Below are 17238 nucleotides of genomic sequence, written 5' to 3' on the forward strand. Positions count from 1 at the left end.
AAAGGGGGCAGAAAATTTATTTGAAGAAATAATAGCTGAAAACTTCCCTAATCTGTAGAAGGCATCAGATACCTGATTCCAGAACGTATGGAGAGCCCCCAACAAAATCAACCCAAGAAGGTACACATGAAGGCACATAATAATTAAATGACAAAAAGTAGCAATAAAGAGAGAATTTTAAAAGCAACAAGAGAAATCAGTTACATACAGGGAAACCCAGAAGACTATCAGCTGGTTTTTCAGCAGAAACTCTGCAGGCCACAAGGGAGTGGCATGATTTATTCAAAGTGCTGAAAGGAAAAAACCCGTAACCAAAAACACTCAGCAAGGCTATCATACAGAATAGAAGGAGAGATAAAGAATTTCCCAGACAACAAAAGTTAAAGGAGTTCATCACAACTAAAGCAACCTTACAAGAAACATTGAAGAGAATTATTTGAGTAGAAAGAAAAGCCCACACTCAGGAGAAAGAAAATTGTGAAAGGAAAAAATTTCACAGTAAAATACAAACATAATAAAAATTAATCACTTATAAAACTAGTATGGGGGTTAAAGCACAAAAGCAGTAAAATAAATTATATCTATAAAAATCAGTTCCAGAGATTCACAAAATAAAAGAAAGTAAAATATGGCATCATATACATAAAACATGGGAGGGGAGAGTAAAAATTTAGTGCTTCTAGAATATGTTCAAAATTAAGTGACCATCAACTTAAAATAGACTGCTATATGTGTAAAATGTTCTATATGTGCTGAAGAGTAACTACAAACTAAAATCCTGGAACAGATATGAGAAAAAGAGAAAGCAATCCAAGCATATCATTAAAGAAAGCCATAGAATCACAAGGGAAGAGAGCAAGAGAAGTAAGGAACAGAGAAGAACTACAAAAACAATCATAAAACAAGTAACTAAGTGGCAATAAGTACATACCTGTCAATAATTACTTTGAATGTAAATGGACTCTAATCAAAAGACACAGGGTGACAGATAAAAAAGCAAGACCCATCGGGGTGCCTGGGTGGCTCAGTCGGTTGAGCTTCCGACTTCAGCTCAGGTCATGGTCTCACAGTTCGTGAGTTCGAGCCCTGTGTCGGGCTCTGTGCCAACGAATGGCTCAGAGCCTGGAGCTTGGTTCAGATTCTGTATCTCTCTCTCTTTCCCCTTCCCTGCTCATGTTCTGCCTCTCTCTGTCTCTCAAAAATAAATAAATGTTAAAAAAAAAAAAAAAGTAAGACCCATCTATGGGCTAACTACAAGAAACTGGCTTCCGACCTAACGATACATGCAAATTGAAAGTAAAGGGGTGGAAAAAGCATTTACCATGCAAATGGAAGCAAAAAGAAAGCTGGGGCAGCAATATGTTTCTCAGACAAAACAGACTTTAAAACAAAGACTATAAAAAAGACAAAGAAGGACACTACATAATGATAAGGGCAACAATCCAGCAAGAGGATATAACAATTGTAAATATTTGTACACTCAACATAGGAACAACTAAATACATAAAGCAACCATTAACATACATAAAGGAAAAAAACTGACAGTCATACAACAATAGTAGTGAGCTGTAACAACCCACTTACATCAACAAATCACCTAGGCAGAATATTAACAAGGCAACAGTATCTTTGAATGACGCATTAAACCAAATGGATCTAAAAGATATATTTAGATTACTCCACCTAAAAACAGTGGAATACATATTCTTTTCAAGTGCAAATGAAATATTCTCCAGAGAAGATCGCATGTTAGGCCACAAAACAAGGGTCCACAAATTCAAAAAGACTGAAATCAGATCATGGTTCTTTTCTGACCACAATGGTATGAAAATAGAAATCAATCACAAGAAAAAATGTGGAAAGCACCTAAATACATAGAGGCTAAATAATGATGAATACATCAACCAAGAAATCAAAAAGGAAATTAAAACAAAAATACATGGAGAGAAATGAAAATGAAAACACAATGTTCCGAAATTTTGGGGATGTAGCAAAAGTGGCTCAAAGAGGGATGATTATAGCAGTGCAGGCCTACCTCAAGAAGCAAGGAAAATTTCAAATAAGCAACCTAATCTTACACTTACAGGAGCTAGAAAAACAAAGCTCAAAGCTAGTAGAAGGAAGAAAATAATAAAAATTAGAGCAAAAACAAATGAAATAGAGATAAAAAAAAAACAATAGAATAATGAAACCAGAACTTGTTCTTGGAAAACACTGACAAAACACTGACAAAAACTGATAAAACTTTACCCAGACTCATCAAAAAAAGAAGAGGATTCAAATAAATAAATAAAATCAGAAATGAAGGAGAAATAACAATCAATAACACAGAAAAACACAGGATTATTAAGAATATTATGCAAAATTATATGCCAACACACTGGACAACCTAAAAGACGTGGATAAATTCCTAGAAACATATAACCTTCCAAAAGTGAATCAGGAAGAAATAGAAAATTTGAACATACCCATTACCAGCAGTGACATTGAATCAAAAACCTCAAAACGAACAAAAGTCAAGACCAGATGGCCTCACAGGTGAATTCTACCAAACATTTAAAGTAGAGTTAATACCTATTCTTCTCAAACTATTCCAAATAATAGAAGAGGAAAGAAAGCTTCCAAATTCACTCTGAGGCCAGCATTACCCTCATGCTAAAACCAGAAAAGGACACTACAAAAAGAGAAAACTATAAGCCAGTATCTCTGATGAACATAGATGCAAAAATCCTCAACAAAATATTAGCAAACCAAATTCAACAATACATTAAATTCACCATGATCAAGTGGGATTTATTCTAGTGGTTCAATACTTGCAAATAAATCAATGTGACACATCACACTGACGAGAGACAAACAATATAATCATTTCAATACATGCAGAAAAAGCATTTGAGAAACTACAACATCCATTCATGATAAAAACTATCAACAGAGTAGGTTTAGAGGGAACACACCTCAACATAATAAAGGCCTTATGTGAAGAACACACCGCTAATATAATCAATGGTGAAAAACCAAGAGCTTTTCCTCTAAGAGCAGGAGCAAGACCAGGATGTCCACTCTCACCACTTTTGTTCAACATAGTACTGGAGGATGCCTGAGTGGTTCAGTTGGTAAGTGGCTGACTCTGGACTTCAGCTCAGGTCATGATCTCATAGTTCATGAATTATAGCCCCACATAGGGCTCTGCACTGACAGCACGAAGCCTGCTTGGGATTCTCTCTCCTCTCTCTCTCTGCCCCTCCCCTGCTCTCTCTCTCTCTCCTTCAAAATAAATAAATAAACTTAAAAAAAAAAAAAAAAAAACGAAAAACATAGTACTGAAAGTTCTACCCAGACAAAAAATCCAACAAAAAGAAGTAAAAAGTATCCAGATTGTAAGGAAGAAGTAAAACTGTCACTATTTGCAGATGACATGATACTATATAGAAAAAACCTTAAAGAATCCACAAAAAACTACTAGAACTAAAGATGAATTCAGTAGACTCAGGATACAAAATTAATATGTGGAAATCTGTTGCATTTCTATCAACTAATAATGAAATAGCAAAAAGAGAAATTTAGAAAACAAGCCCATTTATAATTTCACCAAAAAGAATAAAATACCAAAGAATAAATTTAACCAAGGAGGTGAAAGACCCATACTCTGATTATTATAAAACAGTGATGAAAGAAATTAAAGATAACACAAACAACTGGAAAGATATTCCATGCTCATGGATTGGAATTTTGTTAAAATATCCATACTACCCAAAGCAATCTACAGATTGCATGCAATCCAGATCTATCAATACAAATAGCACTTTTCACAGAACTAGAACAAATAATATTAACATTTGTATGAAACCACAAGAGACCCTGAGTGGCCAAAGTAATCTTGACAAAGAAAAACAAAGCAGGAAGTATCACAATCCTAGGCTTTAAGATATCTACATTACAAAGCTGTAATAACCAAAACAGTATGGTACATGCACAAAAAGAGACACATAGATCAATGGAACAGAAAAGAGAGCCCAGAAATAAACCCATGCTTTTATGTTAAATTAATTTACAACAAACGAGGCAAGAAAATACAAAGGGAAAAAGATAGTCTCTTCAACAAATGGTGTTGGGAAAACTGGACAACTACATGTGAAAGAATGAAACTGGACCACTTTCTCATAACATACACAAAAATAAACTCAAAATGATTTTAAGACCTAAATGTGAGACCTGAAACCATAAAATTCCCAGGAAAATAACACAGGCAGTAACTTCTTTGACATCAGCTATAGAAACATTTTCTAGATATGTGTCCCTTGGCAAGGAACACAAAGGTAAAATTAAACTGCTGGGACTACACCAAAATAAAAAGCTTCTGCACAGAAAGTAAACCATCAACAAAATGAAAAGAAAACCTATTGAATGGGAAGAGATAGTTGCAAATGATATATCTTATTAGGGTACATATACAAGATACATAAAGCACTTCTACAACTTAACACCCCAAACCAAATAATCCAATTTAAAAATGGGCAGAGGAACTGATTAGACATTTTTCCAAGGAAGATATACAGATAGCCAACAGACACATGAAAAGATGCTCAACATCACTAATCATCAAGGAAATGCAAATCAAAACCACAATGAAATATCAGTTTACACCTGTCAGAATGGCTCCAAGCAAAAACAGAAGAAATAATAAGTACTAGTGAAGATGTAGAGAAACAGGAAGCCTCATGCAGTGTTGGTGGGAAAGCAGCCTGGTATAGCCACTGAGGAAAACATTATGGAGATTCCTCAAAAAATTTAAAATACAATTACCATATGATCCAGTAATTCCACTAAATGGTATTTGCCCAACAGAAACAAAAACACAATTCGAAAAGATATATGCACTTTTATGTTTATTGCAGTATTATTTACACAAGTCAAGATATGGTAACAACCCAAATTTCCATTGATAGATAAATGAATAAAGATGTTTTACACACACACACACACACACACACACACACACTGGATCATTACTCAGTCATTAAGAAGAATGAAATCTTGCCATTTGCAACAACATGGATGGACCTAGAAGGTATTATGCTAACTGAAGTAAGTCAGGCAGAGAAAGACAAATACCATATGATTTCACTCACATATGGAATTTAAGAAACAAAACAAATGAACACACAAAGATAAAAGAGACAAACAATAAAAAACATTCTTAAATAAAGAGAACCAACTGGTGGTTGCCAGAGAGGAGGTTGGTGGGGAATGAGTGAAACAGATAAAGGGGATTAAGAGTACACTTATCTTGATAAGCCCTGAGAAATGTACAGAATTGTACACCTGAAACCAATATACTACTGTATGCTAATTATACTTGAATTTTAAAAAATAAACTAAAAACATAAGTTAAATTAAATTAAAAATATAAATAAATAAAAATTAAAATGTACTCATGAGAAACCATGTAAGGACTTGTAAGTTAATTTAAGCCTTTGGAGATATTCTTGGTGATAGGTACCTTAATTGGTTATATCTGCAATACTGAAAACATACCTATATATAATTCTTTAATTTGACGTAAGTCAAAAGTTTTAGGGCACCAAGTTATCTTCAAGGCAGTCTAGAAGATATAAACATGAAAAAGCCTCCAATTTTCCTAGCGTAGGTAGTGAGATACATACACAAAACACAAATAACATAGAATATGCTCTATAAGAATAAATACATGAAGTATTGGTACTGCATCAAGATAAAAAGCTCCTGCACTACAAAGGAAACAATCAATAAAACTGAAAGGCAGCCTACAGAATGGGAGAAGATAATTTGCAAATGATGTATCTGATAAAGAGTTAACATCCGGGGCGCCTGGGTGGCGCAGTCGGTTAAGCATCTGACTTCAGCCAGGTCACGATCTCGCGGTCCGTGAGTTCGAGCCCAGCGTCGGGCTCTGGGCTGATGGCTCAGAGCCTGGAGCCTGTTTCCGATTCTGTGTCTCCCTCTCTCTCTGCCCCTCCCCCGTTCATGCTCTGTCTCTCTCTGTCCCAAAAATAAATAAACGTTGAAAAAAAAATTAAAAAAAAAAAAGTTAACATCCAAGATCTGTAAAGAATTTACCATACTCCATGTCCAAAAACCAAATAACCCAGTTAAGAAATGGGCAAAAGACATGAATAGACATTTTTCCAAAGAAGACATCCAGATGGCTGGACAAAATAAATCAAAACCACAATGAGATACCACCTCACACCTGTCAAAATGGCTAAAATTAACAACACAAGAAACAACAGGTGTTGACAAGAATGTGGAGAAATGGGAACCCTCCTTGCACGATTGGTGAGAATGCAAACTGGTGCAGCCACTCTGGAGAACAGTATGGAGGTTCCTCAAGAAACTAAAAATGGAACTACCTTATGATCCATCAACTGCACTACTATGTATTTATTCAAAGGATACAAAAATACAGATTCAAAGGGGTACATGCACCCCAATGTTTATAGCAGCACTATCAACAATAGCCAAACTATGGAGAGAACCCAAATGTCCATCAACTGATGAATGGATGAAGAAGATGCGTGTGTGCATGCGTGTGTGTGTGTATGTGTGTGTGTATATATATAATATATAATATGGGACTATTACTGAGACATCAAAAAGAATGAAATCTTTCCATTTGCAATGACATGGATGGAGCTAGAATATATAATGCTAAATGAAATAAGTCAACCAAAGACAAATACCATATGATTTATTACATGTGGAGTTTAAGAAACAAAACAGGTGAACATCGGTAAAGGGTGGGGGAGAGAAGAGAGGGAAACAAACCACAAGAGATCCTTAATGATACAGAACAAACTGAGGGTTGATGGAGGGAGGCAAGTAGGAGATGGGCTAGATGGGTGATGGGTACTAAGAGGGCACTTGTGATGAGCAATGGGTGCTGTATGTAAGGGATGAATCACCAAATTTTACTCCTAAAACCAATATTGCACTGTGTTAACTAGAATTTAATTTTAAAAAAAGAATAAATATATGAAGATATAAAAGAAAGCTAAAAAAAAAGGGCTTCTGTTCCAAATGTAGGATATTAATTACCTTATATCTTCTTACTCTGTGTGTGTGTTTGTTGTTAATTATATAAATTTCTATTACACACAAGTCATTGTGGAAGGTTTTGCCAAACATACACATTAGGTTTATTCAGTTTAATTTTCTAAGACCTAATGATTTTTAAATGGTATAATAAGAGGTTTAAATTTTTGTAAAAGAGTTTGCCGCTGCCTTGGCTTGAGCAGCGCGGGACTGTCAGGGCCAAGACGCGTCCTCCACCCGCAGCAGCCATGAGCACCCCAGCAGTGCCCCGGGAGCTACAACTGCCCCCGAGCCAGAGGGCCCAGCCCGAGTTCAGAGAACAAAGAAGACAGAAACTCAAGGAACATATGTTAAAAAGAAAAACATTTTTTGCATACAAGGAGGAAAATCACATATCCAGTAGAGACCAGAAAGTGATGACCTCTGAGGGCCAGGTCCATGAAGAGACAAAAGTTCTGAAATTTAAAACAAAAATGGCTGGTAAAGAAAATGTCAGTAGACCTCCCGGGAGCAAAAATAATATAACAATGGAAAAAAATTGTATTCCTTTAAGGCCTAATGAACTAACCAATTCAACTATAGCAATTGATACACCTAATTCCGAGGATAATAATCAAACTGGGCAGTTGGTACCAATTAAAGGTGACCCTCCAGGTCAACACATGACATTAAGCCAAGTGTTTCATCTTAAAAACAACAATAAAAAGAAACAATGACAGAAAAGCCAAAGCAAGATGCTAACATGTCCAAGAAGCTTGTGCGTGGATCTTACCGTGGCCAAATTGTTCAGTCTAAGATTAATTCATTTAGAAAGCCTCTACAAATCAGAGATGAGAGTTCTGCAGCAATAAAGAAACTTCCGACTACAGTCCCTAAAGCTACAGAGCCTCTGCGCACAAACAGCAGCAGTGTGACAGTGAAAAGCTATAGAGCCTCTAACGTGACGACTACCACTAAACTTGTGAGCACTACAATTCAGAACAGACAGCTTCTGCAACCTCCTATTAGAAGTCACCGTGACAATGCTCAGGATGCTGTGAGACCAGGCATCGGTAGAAGCTCGGCCAATGTTACGATTCGGAAAGGACCTCGCGAGAAAGAGTTAGTGCAATTAAACACAGTTTCATCTAGTGCCAAAACCGGTTCTCAGGATATAGAAAGAAAGAAGACACTAACAAGAAGCGTGAAGTCTGAAATCGTAGCCAGGCCTGTTTCATCTTCTAACACCAAACTGATAGAAAAGTCGAAAAACGTTGACCCTCGCAGGCATACAATAGCAAAAGCAACTATTGATAGATCAGCTCAGCCCAAAGAAACAGCAGAAGAGAGAAAAGCTCGTCTGAGTGAGTAGAAAGCTGACAAAAGGAAAGTCCTGAAAAGGTCTCCTAGCTCAGGAGTTACCCAGCCGGAGCCTGAAGGGCAACACGAAAACCCAGTTGGGTCCTTTTGGACTACCATGGTAGAAGAAGATGAACAAAGATTATTTACTGAAAAAGTGAACAAGACATTTTCTGAATGCCTAAACCTGATTAGTGAGGGATGCCCAAAAGAAGAAATATTGGTCATACTGAATGACCTGATTAAAAATATTCCGGATGCCAAAAAGCTTGTTAAATATTGGATATGCCTTGCACGTATTGAACCACTCACAAGTCCTATTGAAAACATTATCACAATCTATGAAAAAGCCATTCTGGCGGGCGCTCAGCCTATTGAAGAGATGCGACATACCATAGCAGATATTCTGACAATGAAGAGTCAAGAAAAAGTTAAATATGGAGAAAATGTTGAGGAGGCTTGTGCAACCAAGGAATACATCCATGAAGTCAGCACTGAAGATAGAGGGGTTAATCTAGAGTCAGGAAAACCAGAAATGGAAAAGAAAACTAGAAATGTGGTATTCCAGGGTGATGAAAAAGAGCAAGATGACAAAACAAACGATTCAACCAATGATGTTAAAACCCCCAGTACAGAAACCAGGGGGAGTTGCTTAATTAAATATAATGTGTCTACTACACCATACCTACAAAGTGTAAAAAAGAAGATACAGTTTGACAATACAGATTCTACATTTAAAGAGCTAAAGTTTCTAACACCAGTGAGACATTCTCGACGTATTCAAGAGAAGACTTCTAAATTGCCAGATATGTTAAAAGACCATTATCCTTGTGTGTCTTCATTGGAACAATTAACAGAGTTGGGAGGTGAAACCGATGCTTTCGTATGCCATCCCAATTCAGCACTATGCCCGATGTTCTCAGAGCCTGGAACAGCAGAAGAGAAATAAAGTGACGATGAGAAATGGGGTTTTTATTGTTCCTGGGGTATTTTGTTTGCTTGTTGTGGCTTTGTGTGTCTCTTAGGAGTGGGCCAAGTACCTAAGTATTCATGGCAGTAAGCTCTCTTACTGATGTTCAATGCCTTATAGCAGGTATTGCCTTCTGGGCAGCAGAGAGCTAATCCTACCTTTTCGATCTTAGCAGAGGGAGTTTCTAAGATGGTAAATTTATCAAGTAGTTTACTATATTCCTTGGCTATAAACAGGTTTCATCATAATGTTGACTTGTTCACTTTTAATTGTCTTAAGCTAGAGATAAATTTTTAGTCATTAAATAGAAGTACAGTAATGCTGCATCATCAGAAAAGGTGTTCTAGATAAAATTGATATATTTGCATAGGCTTGTTCTTGAAATGTATAATATACATGCCAGCCTTTAAACAGAATGCTGACTTTTCATTGCCTTTCCTTGATTCTATAGATCAGTCAAAAAGTCAGTAATTGTAATGTGTAGAGTGACTCCCTTCAAATGTGAAGACATGGAAGATTTAGCTTGCTTTTCCACCCAGTTGTTGTTACCCAGACTGCTGTGGTCTGTTGTGCTTTGGCTCTTCACTATCGCTTTCCATCAGTGCTAGTGAGTCTGTGGTCTCTGTTGGTTTCTTTCTTTTTTATTGTAGCTGAGGTCAGCAGGAAGGGTAATTAACTGAATACCCCATGTCTAAGAGCAGATACTTTGTACTAGGAAAGAAAAGGTGTCGAACTCAGTGGGTATTTGAAACTTTCAATCTGAGTTTCTTTCTTTAGTTCCTTTTGTAACTTGACTATCTAAAATGCTACAATTTTAAATTTTATCATTTCACTTGATATAGTTGGAATTAGAGCAGGAATATATAATGTTATTCTAATGTAGGTAGAATTTCTAAAATAACTAATAGTTTCTTATAAAAACTTTCCTGTTAAGTCATGTCCCTTGAAACGTGAGAGTTATATGCGATAAACAGTTTCTTCTCCCCACACATAAATATCACCAATAAAATTGTTTTGTAAGTCTCTGAACTAATTCTTAAATACATCGCCTACCAATTCTACAGCTTCAAAGATATGTTAGTTTTAAAACTGTGTGTAGGCGCCGTTGGTGATTCCGGAAGAAACAAGAGTGCGGCGTGAACATGGGGAAGCAAAAGAAAGCAAGAAAGTATGCGACCATGAAGCGAATGCTTAGTCTCCGAGATCAGAGGCTTAAAGAGAAGGATAGATTGAAACCTAAAAAGAAAGAAAAGAAAGATCCCAGTGCACTCAAGGAAAGAGAAGTCCCCCAACATCCTTCCTGCTTATTCTTCCAATATAACACACAGCTGGGCCCACCTTACCACATCCTGGTTGATACCAACTTTATCAACTTTTCCATTAAAGCCAAACTTGACTTAGTACAATCAATGATGGACTGTCTGTATGCCAAGTGTATCCCTTGTATAACTGACTGTGTAATGGCTGAAATTGAGAAGTTGGGGCAAAAGTATCGAGTGGCTCTAAGGATTGCCAAGGATCCAAGATTTGAACGATTACCATGCACACACAAAGGAACCTATGCAGATGACTGCTTAGTACAGAGAGTAACTCAGCACAAGTGTTACATCGTGGCCACAGTTGACCAGGACCTTAAACGAAGGATCCGGAAGATCCCTGGAGTTCCCATCATGTACATTTCTAACCATAGGTACAACATTGAGCGGATGCCAGATGATTATGGAGCCCCTCGGTTCTAATTCTAACACTCTAAAGATAGAGTTCCTCTGCCTTCCTTTACCAACTTTTTCTGTTGCCAGTTCATGTAGCAATACACTGTAACAGGAATTATTCTCCTTCTTACCCATTTGCTCTGTTATGAGCTGAGTATGGCTGAATACACTCACTTTTGATGTTGTTTTGAAATTGACATTTTGTATCATTTTGAATTTTGTTGCATCTTTTTATAAATCAGATGATTGCAAAAAAAAAAAAAAAAACTGCGTGTAATATAAATGTGCTTAAGAATCACATAGTCTTGGGGCACCTGGGTGGCTCAGTCGGTTAAGCGTCCGACTTCAGCTCAGGTCACGATCTCGCAGTCCGTGAGTTCGAGCCCCGCGTCGGGCTCTGGGCTGATGGCTCAGAGCCTGGAGCCTGCTTCCGATTCTGTGTCTCCCTCTCTCTCTGCCCCTCCCCCGTTCATGCTCTGTCTCTCTCTGTCCCCAAAATAAATAAACGTTAAAAAAAAATTAAAAAAATAAAAATAAATAAAAAAAAAAAGAATCACATAGTCTTATGTTCACTCATTCCGTTTGTACAATAGCACCTATCTTTGTTCTATAATAGTTTTGTGTCCTAGAGAGGATTTTTAGTCTTTTATATACTGTGTACCTAATATTTATAAATAAATATATCTGTATTTCGAAAAAAATTTTTTTTTGGAATAATAAGAGTACAATGAAATTCACTGAAAGAAAAAACCCATATTACCTTTTAGCTCAAAATTTATTCTGCATATTCATTTCTATACACATACACATACAATAAAAGATTCAAATAATAAAAGAGAGTGCCAAGGGGGCGTGTGACCATTTTCCAAATAAGTCCTATGCATAGTAATTGCTCCAAATGTTCAAAGAAAAGAAAGATTATTTTGGTCTAATGTGACTTAAGATTTTCACAGAAAACTTGAAAAGAGGTTAAGCTGTAATAAAGGAAGACAACCAAATGCATTCCAAGAGAATGGAGTAGTATTAGCAAAGCCAGGAGGTAGAAAAATGAGGCATGTAGGGAAGTTGTGGAAAGTAAAACTATTATGGTGGAATTATATAATCATAGACTCAGGTTTGTAAAATGACCTTAAAAGCCATCTAGTACAATAACTGTATGTTGAGGCCAATTATGAAGAATTTGGCCACTACCTTAGAGGCAGCAAAAATATTCAAAGTTTCAGAGCCAGCAAATGGCATGATCAAAGCAGTGATTTAGTAAAAATTACCTCCCTGAAATGGGTAGTATTGACTCTTAAGCAAGGAAGGCAGTAAACAGCCAGCTTCAACCCCCTCCCTCTGACTGTTGGAGTCCTGCCCAACCTTCAAAGTCAATCAGGTACCATTTCTGGATTATGCCTTCTTAGAAGGTTCCAGTTATCTTTCTTTCCCAGGAACTCCGAAAGCTCTTGGTCTGTGCCTGAATTATATAAACAGGACTTCATTATAGGCAGGTCTCTAACTCCCCTCCAACAACTTATGCTCCTTGATGGCTGATGGTGTGTTGCATAGATCTTAGTATCTTTACCTCTCTCACCACTGACATTACCTAGCCCAGTGTTTAGAGTGGTTTCTTATGAAATATTTATGAAATCATAGTTTGATACCAAGGTTATTTTTAACTAGATTATTAATGGTTTTCTGCAACAGGGAATTTAAATAATTTGACAAAGTGTGCCACAGACATGTGCTGCAGCAAGAGTACAGTACACAGTGGTCAGTCTGGCTAGAGCACAGAGCCAGGGAATAGGATAGAGAGAAATAGTGACAACAGAATAGGCTCAAGAGGTAATCAGAAGATAGATTCTACAGGACCTTGGAAACCAAACTAATGAATTTAGACTTTATTCTGAAAATAACAGGGCGACCCAGAAAGAATGATAATGAACAAGACGAGAGGCAGGGAGACTGTTGTAGTAACCCAGGCAAGAGAAGGCTAACTTTAGTACATTAGTGATGATGACAGGAAGAAATAGACAAATTCAAAAGCTATTACAGAGGCAGAATCAAATGGACTTGGTAAAGATGGTGGGAAACAAAGATGAGAAGAAGGAGTAGAGAATGATGCTCAGGTTTCTGGTTTGAACAACTGGGAGGTACCATCCACAGAGAGAAAGAACAATGGAGGAGGAGTAAATTCTAAGATCACATGATGAGTTTAATTTAGGAATATTTGGTTGAGGTTTCCATAGGCTATACAAGTAAAGATGCCTAGTATGTAGTAGAATATGGTACACAGTCCAGGAAAAAGCTCTGGAATACAGTTCTAGATTTAGAATCATCAGAAAAAGGTGGTAAATGAAACCATTGTAGTGGGAGGTATCGGTCAGGGATGGTGCAGTGAGAAAAGAAGAAGATCTATTAAAAAATAGTGATAAAAAAAACAGTTTTTAAGCCATGATCAGAGGATAAAGAGCTCCAAAATAAAACTGAGAAGGAGTGGCTAGAACAGAAAGGGAAACCAGGAGCCAGTGGAGGGGTACTGAAGCAAAGGGACAGACCTCAACAAGAAATGGTTAAGGTGTAAAATGACTCAGAATTGTCTATTGGATTAACTGTTTGTCTCAGCCAAAAGCAGTCTCAGTAGAGTAGTGTGGTAGAAACAGGACTGCAGTAGGCTGAAAAGTGAAAAAGAAGTGAGAAAGAAAAAAGGGGAGTCGCAGTCAAAGATTGACTCTAAGTCAATCCATAGAGGGTTCAAGTGAATCAAGGAAATGGAGTCCCTCAGAGACACAGATTCCATGGCAAATGTTAGGGTATGCCTCTCCCTGCACCACTATGCTTAGATTGTAGAGCAGACTTGGAATTAGAAGAAACTTTAGTAGTAATGACGATAGAAAAAATACTAGTAAAATGGCAACATACGGACTAAAGCAGTTTAAGGGAAAGGCCCATCCTTTACACTCTGGTGACAGAGCATTCAAAGAGTTGACTGCATACTCCTAAGACTTCGGATTTGCTTAGCAGCAGCTAACAAAGTTATCTCCTTCTTCTCTTCCAGTAGCTACCACTGTACCACCACCAACCCACCAGTAAAGTATGGCTCACTGATGAAGGACTCAGAGCAATCAGTTGGATTCACCATACTCTAGGACTATACTATCCAATAGAGTTGCTGGTAGCCAAATGTGGCTATCTAAATCAAAACTTTAATTAATTAAAATTTAATTTTCATTTCATTTTATTTCTTCTGTTTTGTGAGCGACATTTAAGCTATGCAATAGATACACGTGCCTGGTGGCTACTGTATTGGACAGCACAGATTATAAAGTATTTCTACCTGTTCAGAAAGTTCTATTGGACAACATCACTCTGGAGTTAAGAAGCTCTTTCAGAATGTTCTTTTACATTATCCCAAGAAGATTATGAACACTTGCTGAGAGTCCCAAGAGTGCAGCTTATCACATGCCAGCCTGGCTCCATCCAATCAGATTGAAGCCAAAAGGAGAAGAAAACTACATGATGTCAATTCCCCCTGCAGGGTATTTAGTGAAGTCATCACAAGCTAAATATTATGCAAGAACACCCTCCAGAACCTGGGGGCTTATCAAAGAAGGATGACTCACTTCTTAAGATCCATTTTTTTTTTTTAATTTTTTTTTCAACGTTTATTTATTTTTGGGACAGAGAGAGACAGAGCATGAATGGGGGAGGGGCAGAGAGAGAGGGAGACACAGAATCGGAAACAGGCTCCAGGCTCTGAGCCATCAGCCCAGAGCCCGACGCGGGGCTCGAACTCACGGACCGCGAGATAGTGACCTGGCTGAAGTCGGACACTTAACCGACTGCGCCACCCAGGCACCCCTCTTAAGATCCATTTTAAGGATGAAGATAAAGTTCAACATAACAGATTTGAGAATGAAAGAGCAAAGTTGAAGTCTGCTTATTTTTAAAATGGTCCTTGAAACAGAATTCATAACTTATTTGAATTGGAGATACTAATGATGCCCTTATGAGTTGTTCAGCCCTGTATTTCTACCTGGTACTAGTCCCAGTAAGCAAGCAATTCCTGAATTTGCATAAGAATCAAAAGAACAATCTTGCTACAATACCTAAATTTTGATTCCACAAGTGAGAGAACATTCTCATGTAAGAATAGGAACTAGAAACCCTATTATGATAGAATGCAGTTATGTATTGGAGGGGAAAAAAAGAACAAAAAAGGAAAAACCCAGATTGCTCTGGAATTTGATGCCAAGGTTCCCATATACCACCTTCAGGAAAATGGCAACAGAGACATTCCAGAGGATCAAGAAAGAGATAAAATGAATATTACAACCAACAGAATTTTCATGGTACTCATGTAACAAGAACTGAAATCTGCACACTATATCATTTCAACCATGAAAAAACAGGTGTTGAGATCTACACACCCAGCAGATTGAAAAACAAACCTTGGGCTGCTGCTGGTGGCATAGAGATATTACTCTAACGGTCTGTATCTGGAGCCCATTTTTCTCTTAAACCACTGAACTTCATAAATCTCAGTAACTCAGAAAGGCAAATTGTGCCCATAGAACAAACGAAGAAGAACACAAGAACGTGAAAGTTCACTTCCCAAGGCATTCTGCTAACACGTTTGCTTTTCTACTCAAATATAGCAGGATAACAGAAAATGAGAAGAAGTGAATAAAAGAACAATTGGACTAGCTTTTGCTTTCTTAAATAACAAGAACTAGTATTGTGTAAAAAAAAACAAAACAAAAAAAACCAGAATGTAGGGTTGGTTTTTTTTCCAACAAAGAAGAATGATAAGTTAAAATCTTTAAGTCATGAGGAAAGTTTACATTTTCTCCTGAAATATAGGACTTTTAGGTTCAGAAACTATATTACAGTTGAAAGATCAAGCTTTCAGAAATCAGGAAATTCCAAAGCAAGCCTACAGCAGTGCTTACTTGGACACATTACACATGGTACATATTTTACGGTCCACGTTTAACAAATAGCTGGGAGATGAAAAAAAAGTTCCACACATTCAGCTGAGCAGAATAAGGTCTATAGCAGAAGGGAGAAGTTTGAGATGTTCTGAATGCTACTCTGAGAACTAATATTCTGTTAATCTAGTTTTAACAATTTGTTTTTTTTTTTTTAATTTTTAGAACAACAGTCATCCCAGTTGAAAAAAAGTATATGTGTGTGTGTGTAAAATGCTATGTCTATCACCATCCTATAAATCTGAGAGGTGCCCCCCTCTTTTGGCAACTCTCTAAAAATCTCATGAAATAAATGCTTATTTTCCCCTCAACTCCAGACCTTAATTTTCTATCTTTGGAACTTAAAAATACTTACATAATTGTCTTCAAATATGGCTTGACTTTTCTTCTTTGATGGAAACAGCATTCCTGCCAACTTTAAAATTTATAGCTACAACCATACTTTTTTAATTTTTAAAAGTACAAAAAAATACCACAACCTCTTAAGTGATTTTGAAATGAACATTTCTTCATATTCATAATTATCCCATGTCACACTGAAATAAACTCCAGCTCAGCATACAAATGGAAAGAACATTTACCTCTGACTCTCATTTGGAGACAATATCAGCAACTAAAAAAAATTCCAGTAGCAATCATACTCCAGGCATCATAAATTTCATAATAAAGTAAAATGGTACAACTAGTAATCAAATTCCTCTGTGTATCTCTCTCTCTCTCTCGCTCTCCTCCCTCACTCTGTGTGTGTGTGTGTGTGTGTGTGTGTGTGTGTGTGTGTGTGTGTGTGTGTAACTCTCACTTTTACAGGCTACACCACAGTTTTCAAAAGCACTTTCATATAACTTCAATAATCTGATCTTCCAACAACCCTCAAAGGTACACAAGACAGGGATTACTTATTACTCCATTTGATAGAGCAGTAAACTGAGATACAGAAAGGCTAAACGACTTGCCAAAACCCAAAGCTCACAAGTGACAAACCCTGGGAAAAATATCCAGACTGTTGATACCCAGATCAGTCCCTTAAAAGAAAGTTTAGATGTGCAGTTTAAATTAGATGAAAAATGTGCAAAGTTGCTAGGTTTCTAAAGCAGTTTGAACAATGCTTCTTTTTTCTCCATCATAAATGTTCATAGTCTATGTCACTGCTGGAAAAGTGGGGCAGTCACCT

At 37.1% G+C, this 17238-nt stretch overlaps 1 protein-coding gene and 2 pseudogenes across 7 annotated transcripts in view; 2 read left to right on the plus strand and 1 right to left on the minus strand.

Moving 5' to 3' along the window:
• Positions 1-17238, minus strand: part of DNM3 (dynamin 3) — a 570520-nt gene that overhangs the window by 322055 nt on the left and 231227 nt on the right. The gene's annotated exons all lie outside the window — the stretch shown is intronic.
• LOC112863083 (cytoskeleton-associated protein 2 pseudogene) lies at positions 7237-9565 on the plus strand (annotated as a pseudogene).
• On the plus strand, positions 10488-11278 carry LOC112871548 (rRNA-processing protein FCF1 homolog pseudogene; annotated as a pseudogene).

Source organism: Puma concolor, chromosome E4 (assembly GCF_028749965.1).
Source record: "Puma concolor isolate L17-30 chromosome E4, mPumCon1.1.hap2, whole genome shotgun sequence".
Lineage (NCBI taxonomy): Eukaryota > Metazoa > Chordata > Mammalia > Carnivora > Felidae > Puma > Puma concolor.